Source organism: Myxocyprinus asiaticus, chromosome 27 (assembly GCF_019703515.2).
Source record: "Myxocyprinus asiaticus isolate MX2 ecotype Aquarium Trade chromosome 27, UBuf_Myxa_2, whole genome shotgun sequence".
NCBI classification, from domain to species: Eukaryota; Metazoa; Chordata; class Actinopteri; order Cypriniformes; family Catostomidae; genus Myxocyprinus; species Myxocyprinus asiaticus.
Window position 1 is genome coordinate 34,333,230 of NC_059370.1, and position 8,453 is coordinate 34,341,682.

Consider the following 8,453-nt stretch of genomic DNA (forward strand, 5'->3'; position numbering starts at 1 on the left):
TTTTTTTAAGTTCTTTTGCCAAATTAAAAAGAACATCAACTGTTAAAAACGTGTCTTGAGACACCTGTGTTATACTCTTTTCCCTGATAGCACATGCACAACACCCAGACGTCTATTTGATGTGTGTGTTTACGTCTGGAAGATGTCTATTTTATGTTGTTTGCTCATCTGCAATAAGTCTATAAGATGTACAGTATGTCAATAAGTATGTCTTGGATGTCAATAAGACATTCCGCAAATGAGACATTTATGATTTAGAATGATTATAAATCTGATCTTTTTAAGATGTTTACCAGATTTTAGATGCTTTCCAGATGAAAAGATCTAAAACAGACATCTCGGAGATGTACGTGTGCTATCTGGGTTTGTTGCACTGCATTGGTCTGAACGGACTCTAGTCTTTTAGAAATGCTTTAGCCATTAGTTACATGAATGCTACACATACTGAATAAAATGTAAAAACACTTCTCTCAATGTAATCAGAATTGAATGGTTTCTGAAAAAAAAAAAAAAAACAATTCTGTGTATTCTGTGCATACCCCAAAATGAAATCTTGCAGGCAAAAGTAAGCAGAAATGCTTACTTGACTTACAATGTATGAAATATAGTAGTGCAATTGAGGAAACTGTTAACAAATTAAATGTTAATGTTTATATCACTTTCTGCGTAAACATTGCCATATTTAATACATTATTGTTTGTTTTTTAGGCCCATTTTATTTATTGTACAGTTATACTGTATTTTATTTAGTAGAAACGTTAAATGTTAAAATAATAAATGAGGTTTATTTGATTTGTGCCTATAGTTCTTTAAACTATTTAATACATTCATAAAATGTAAAAAAATTAAGCTCTTGTCCTAGACTTTAGACTTTTACTGGTCTCGGTCTTGACTCGAACTTGGCCCTCTCCAGTCTTGGTCTTGACTCGTACTCGACCCTCTTCTGGCCTCGGTCTGGACTTGGACTTGGATGAGCTGGCCTCGACTACAACACTGTGTGTGAGTGTGTGTGTGTGTGTGTGTGTGTGTGTGTGTGTGTGTGGAGAATGATCAGCTGGTTAGATTTGTCACTGCAGACATCCTGGTGAATTATATTTTGACTTCAAACACAGACTGTGAGAGAGCACAAACAATGCAGTGTTTATTCAGTCTTGTCAGTTACTTGCTAATTCTGTTTAGTGTCTGCAAGACTACTGTCTATCAATCTGAGACTCAATATATTGTATTCCTATTATATTTCTTATTTAATTTCAAGTATGTCCAAAGATAAAAATGGGGCAATACAGAAAACTGCTTTCAAGTCTGTTCAGTCCTGTTAAGTAAAAATTAGCTTAAGTCTAATGTATAACTTTAATTGAGTTTTAATAACTTAAGTGTCTAATTGTATTCATAGTGTCTAATAGTTTTTATTCTGGGAGTCCTAATTGTTTTGAAATAATTGTTTTAATTAAAAAATGTGTTTAAATTAATTTCAATTATCCTTGATCAGCATTTTTACACCATTTTCTTGGTAATCAGCCCCCCAGAAGCATGCAAAGCTGATCCAGCTTCAAAACTACTGGACCATTTAACTACAGAAATATGTGACTTCATTATATCCCAAAGGATAAAGTCTAACTCGCAGAACAACCAAGTTATAGTGTGCCACTGTGCTATGCAGCAGTTGCAAGCAATCTGAACTACAATGGCATGGTTCAAACACAGCTGAGCCGTGATTGGAGAAAATACCCGGGACACTACAGATATGCAAAGCATGCATGGCAGAGCGTGTTATGATTGGCCAGGCCTCCTCTTGTCGCTGTGCATAGTAGGAGTGAGTATAGAGTAAACCAGGCTGCATTACAGACCCGCTTCCCCGAGCAAACGCGTGCCTGCTCTTCACATGACTCCCTTTTCCATTGCCGGCACCTAACCGTACACGCTTGCCATGTCAGTTATGAATAGAAAAGGATGATTGCTCAGGTGAAAGTTGAAAGAAAAGTCTAATCTTACACAAACACACAGGAACAAAGGTGTCAAGTGTTTGAGCACCCTGATGACATTTTGTACAATTTTCCAAACATCCATTTAAAATGTATATCCTTGCCTATTAATGAATATATAAAGTGTTAGGTATTACCCTTTTTGTGGCTGCATGTACTATATATGAGAGATATATAGAGACAGAAAAAGACTTTAACTATCCAATCTAAAAAATAAAATACAATAACAAATACAATAAAAAAAAACCCAGTGCACCAATATTTAAAGGTATTTATACAAATATATATCTTAAATTAATTTAACAAAAATGTACAATGTTTTGGTGTGGTCCCTGTATCTGAGGTCTTACAGAAGATCACCATCAAATACCACATTATCTCTCACATCATTTAGGCTATATAAACCTTGCCTGAGTGAAATGTGAATGAAATATTGACTTAAAAGATGCCGCTTCTATATTGTGGGGTATATTGATCTTAGTCAAACACACATACATCTGTCTTCTATTGGATAATATGTTTATACAAAGGGATTTCTTCATGTGTAGGATAAAAGATGATGTTATAAGTTAAGAGAGAAGAACAAAATATGCTTTAAAAATATGTCCAACACATAAACCTCCAAGGAACAGGTAAAAGCCAAATGGATATCTGGAATTCCTGATTATTCTAATGCATATCAAAACAACGGGCTGCTTTGGACAAAGGATAGAGGCCTTTTCTGTCTGGGGATTGTGGGCGAGTGACCTGTGGGCTTTGGTTCGAGTGGTTTGAGTGTCTGAGCCTGAGTCACCGTAGCATGTGTGTACACTGCCGCATGTGTGGCATTCCATCACTAAACCTACATAGCACACTGTTTTCCAAAGGTTTGCAAAGATGGTGCCAACCATTCCTTCCCATATTGATAAAGGCATGGCTAATTACATCAGATTACAATATACTGTATAAGCCATAATAACTGCCACCTCCTCTCAGTGAACCTAAAAATCGTCATGAGTGACAACAGAACTCCATCAGAGTTGATGGAGTGCCGCTAATGAGAATAAAGTGGTTGCTACAATTTTGGCAAATTCATAATTTAGGTTGAATGAAGAAATGGCATTTTCCGCACATCCTAGTTCACAAACACAAGATGTTAGAATAACAAATACAACATGACGAGTTGAGCTGTTGATGTTGTGAAGATGTAGATGGGTGTCTTTGTGTTTGTAGTGACACTGAGATGCTGATCTCAGGAAGGCCTTTCGAGAGCTATTGACATGCAATTGTCATAGTGTTGGACAGCTGCAGGGTAGAAATCAACAGGAGCTGCCCATCATGGTCTATCAGGATATGGCAGACTCACTCTCCTAAAAGGCCAAGAAAGGTTGCCAGCTGAGTTAGGTACATGCTATCCATTAAGCCCTCCACCTTGGGTCCCTTGTCAACCCTAGCATTTAAAAAATGAATCAGCATGATATTTTACAGACAGGAGCTACCTTTCCAGTGGGTTTAAGTGACTGGAACAAGACCCTTCTTGATTGGATTTCTTATTTGTTTTGGTGGCAGCGTTATAATTTGATAATATGATAGTAACTAACTGTTATAATTGCATTTACCTATTTTGAATTGGCAGTCTCTTTTTCAAAGCAACTCACAGTGCAGTCAAGTTTAACATTTTATCAGTTTATTTGTTTCCTGGAAGTCATTCCGATTCTTATAGTAAACGATTCTTATTTTTGAGGAAAAATATTTGAAAATTAATGCAATTTGTATTGCATTTACTGCCAAATGCTGAGTCTTTTGCCATATGCTGAAATAGTTCCGTTTTTAACAGAGCTGATATAGCAAATAAGAGATAAATGTAAGACCAAAAGGTGTGTTTACACAGATTTTGTAAATGCAGTCCAATAATTAGTCCTACTGTAACTGCTGTATTTATTAAATAAAAATTCTAAACAAACCAAAATGTTCAAACATTTTATTGATAAATATTTTTAAATTCCACTGATTACAACAAAACTCGTAATTTGTAGGCCTATCTATAACAATACATTGTCATATGAACACGCTGTCAGTAACTAGACTGCCTGAAGTCTCAGAATCCTTAAATACAACATTTCATAATATGGTAACAGTTCTTGGTTCATTTCAAGTTGGACATAACCGAAGTCATACCTTCCAGGTCAGTGAGATTAATTTAGAAACTGCTGAAGTGTTTTTGATTAACACAGCAAAGAACTGGCACTGATTTTTCTGGGAAACAAATTACACTGGTTGTGATGTAGATTAAAAAGAACCGACTCATTAGAGTCAATTGTTTGGGAATTGGACGTCTACGAGTCATTTAGCACCAGGTTCTCCACAAACGTGCAGGGAAGGGAGAGGGGCGGCACTCATCCGGCAGCGCCCCAGCCCTGTCTCGAACGGCTCTCCTTGCCGGCTATCCCGGGCCAATCGGAGTCCCGTGGCGCTGTGGTATCGTTAAGTTTAGGGGAGATTCTGACTTCATAAGGCGTTCAGTCATAATCCCACAGATGGTAGCTTCGCACCAGTGGCTGCACAGCCAAGCACATGCACCAAATGTCTTAACCTACGGTTCCTCTCGTACTGAGTAGGATTACTATTGCAACAACACATCATCAGTAGGGTAAAACTAACCTGTCTCATGACGGTCTAATCGTGTTTCGCCCTATAGATAAAAAACTGGCTCATAAGAGTCATTTGTCTGGGCAGCACTGCCGCTGAATAGCGTGGAAGGAAACACTGTCAATGTTTTCATGGACCGTACATGACACGGACAGATTAAGCCGCTGTGCATCGTCTCCAGTATGCGAGCATGGTCCGAGCTTGTGTGGCAAAACTAATTTTTAGGGTGGCATTTGCCACTCCGTGCCACCCTTCTGGCCATGTCCCTGGTTCTGAATAAGAGCCGGTTCTCAGTTCCCAACCCTGGTTACAACACTTCTTTTAACTTTTCGGTGAAATCAAACCTAGAAATGGCTTACTTAAAGTTGACTCTGCATCTAAAATTGGAAATTGAGAAAGAATTTGTAACAAAAATAATACATCAGCTTTAAACACTCGTTTTGAAATACTTATATCAGACAGGGTTGATTTGGGTCTAAACTGGGTCTTTGTTTTGTGGAAGATCTAGTGTTATCAGGGCATGGGAGAGGTTGAGATATAGTTTGTGCTGATGGCTCACCTGCTGAAGTGCTGAGTGCACAGCCAGATGCCGTCCAGCCAATGTATGCCAGATTACTTTTGGAAGCAGTGTGCAGTCTAGAATTCCTCCGTTCTGGCTCTGTATGGCCCAGCGTTGTGTTACTCGGCCTCCCCTGAGACGTATTGATTTATAGGCATGAACACCTAGAGGGACAATTTACTCTAATCCTGACAGAACTGTTTCACAAGATGAGCAACAAACATGTTTAGAAATATTGGAAAAATGCTTAACAATCAGAGTCATAAACATTGATCCCGCTCAATGAGATTGAAAACCTTGAACTGCACGCTCTTGGACACACATGCAATCGAACACACACAGAAGTACACAGCAAGGGAGACCCCAAACTGACATCCATGTGTGGTAAGCTCAATAAACCACCAGGATGCAATAATGTTATTTTTGAAGGACATTAGATCGGTTCTCTAGACTGTCACTTTATAAAGGAAAAAAAGAGAGCGAATGCGATGTGAGATGGGAGGGAGATGTGTTTTTTATTCATGCAATCTTTGGAAGCCTGGGGGCATATCTGGAGATGTCATGGGCATATTGTGACATTTACATGATGGAGAATTATCAACAGCACAGGCTTGATGGAAGGTGAAACAGCGCAAGGGAGACTCTTTTTGCTTAGCTTACGACTAAGCAGTATCACATTACTCACAATTCCAATATTCACCACCAGACCAGCACTTTCAAACATATGTAACACAAATGGACTATGCAAATGAATTACACACAATTACCAGTTGTTACCCAAATGCTTTACTACTCTGAGCTGGTCCCAACAGGATGACTGCAGATTAATAGATGAAACTGACCCCTAGATTCTTTCTCTCTCTTCCCCTCTTGGCACTTCAATGCCAAATCAGAGCCTACAAATGCAGGGCTTGATAACCCAACCCGCTTATCACATAACCACATTCCCTCAGTGCCGAATGCATAGGTAATTGAATCATGCACAGGGCTATTTGTCTGATGGTGGATGGTAATTAAAAAGTGGACAGTCATGTGTTGACTGGGTGTGCAGGCTTCCTCTCTAAGAAAGATGCTCCTGATTTCATCCTTGCTGCAGTGGTTAGTCATGGGGATTATACAACAGCTACAATTCACATCATTCCACCTTGTGCTCACCGAGCAGGAACACAGAGCTAAATATAAGTGCAGACGGCAGCATCTCTGAAAAAGGTCAACAATACATTTGCAGCCATGAAGATTTTCACATGCAAATGTGAATTAGTTGCAGCATTTAACGCAAAATACAGATGGAAGCCATGGATTTTTCGTAACTCTGTTACATAAGAGGCTTCATAGATTAGTTTTCCCCTAAAGATGATCTTTTTCCTCTCATTCACGTCAAAGTCATTATTGAAGATCTTAATGTGTAAATGTCTGACTGCAATGACTGGCTCCTTCATAACCCCTTTTACTGTAATGATGAGATAGGAAAGCTTGATACTTGAATCTGTGCATTATGTCAGTTCTATGAAATGCTGTTTGACGTATCTTACAACTTACATTTAGTTTCTGTATTACAGTCTCATGTGACTGGCTCTTAGATAATCCTTGACAACCACAACAAAGCCGTTCATCCTTTATCAGGATGCTCATGTGGCCGCACGCTGTTAGTGTTTTCACCAGGCATCTGTCTCTCAGCAACTCAACACAGCCAGTAATTAGCGACGCTGCTAAATTAACTGCATGTTTTTCAATAGCATGACAGTATTGTGTTTTCACAATAGTGTAGATTTTCCAGAAACAATTCATTTCGTAGAGTAGCATTGTCACAATACGAAACATTTGTCATACTGCATTAATCCAGTTGCTTAACGTGGGTCTTATGGGCCCCAGTGCAAAGCGCCTGTCAAATCAAACATGCTCACCCAAAACATCCTTTCTTGCAGCGTTGTGAAGTTCAATACATTTAAGTGAACTGGTTCGGACGGTTCATGTAAATAAAATTGGTTCAAATAAATGATTCCACGATTCACTTGAGCCCCTGCGCAGTCACTTTGCTTCTTTTTTTAAGCAAAATATTTTGTTAACTGCTGCTGTTTATCAATAAGTTTTCGACTTAGTTATATAAAATACTGTTTCAAATTTAAAAAAAAAATTATTTAGTAGGCCTATATTTATATTTTCAATTTAATGCTGAATCAGAACAGTATTTATGTGGTGCACAAGCAAGCAATCTTTAAAAGATGATATTAATTGTAATCAGAATTTAATAAATATAATCTGAAAGACTTTCTTCTTTAAAAAGCTTCAATGCAGTTAAATAGCTTCTACTTTTTGTTAGGAGCCTAGCATCTAGTTTTGCTACTTTATTAGTGGCTTGAAGCTTTTTGGGAAGCTACAGTACAGTTTCAAAGTAGCTTCCCCAACACTGCACACAGAATAGGCGTCCAGATACACAGAAACACCTACTGAGACACTTATCTAACAAGAAACTCCACTGGTTGTAAAGCCAACCGAAGGGATTTCCATTGGGATTCACTGTATGCCTGTTCCGTAATTGTAACAGATTTTTTTAGCTTAATTGAGAATAGTGCCGCAATTAGGAATGGGTCACTATTCTTATCATTCCATATGGGGAAAGACGTCTCTTAGCAATGTCAATGTCTTCCTTTCTCTCTGTTAGTCTCTCGGAAACAGCTGTTGTTGGAGGTGGACCAGAACACCAGCTTACTGAGTCTGCTTAATGTAAGCACAGCTCCATGGGTTGGGAGGAGGGGCCGTGGATTCAACCATCATTTCATCCTGCACAGAGTATGTCAGCAATCACAACGTAATTAATGTGTATTTGTTAAGGTACATTCACTGTACATTCACCATAAACCTCTTGGTGTTCTCCATTCCAGTTGGCCAGAGATGTTGGGGGCCTGGCTAGTGGAAGAATGAGATGGGATGAGAGAATAGAGGAACATTTGATGAGGCAAAAGAATGATGCTAATAAGAGCGGGAGAAAGCAGACTTGTTTCAGGTAAGGACTTGCTGCATACTCCCATTGTTCAGCAGAACTCTTTGTGACCTGCTAAAATGAAATGAGAGCTTTTGCAATTACACAAAGATTATAAAACACATGACCAACTGAGAAATTTCCAACCGCATACAATCCGTAAAAACCAAGCTAGCACAAGTATGCAAAATGGTTGTTCTGGTTCGAGTATTTCATAAAAAGGAGACAAAATACAAGGAAGTAGGAGTTTCCCTCCTGAGGGAAGTGTGCGACTTAATCTGGCCAAGACAGGTCTATGACAGCA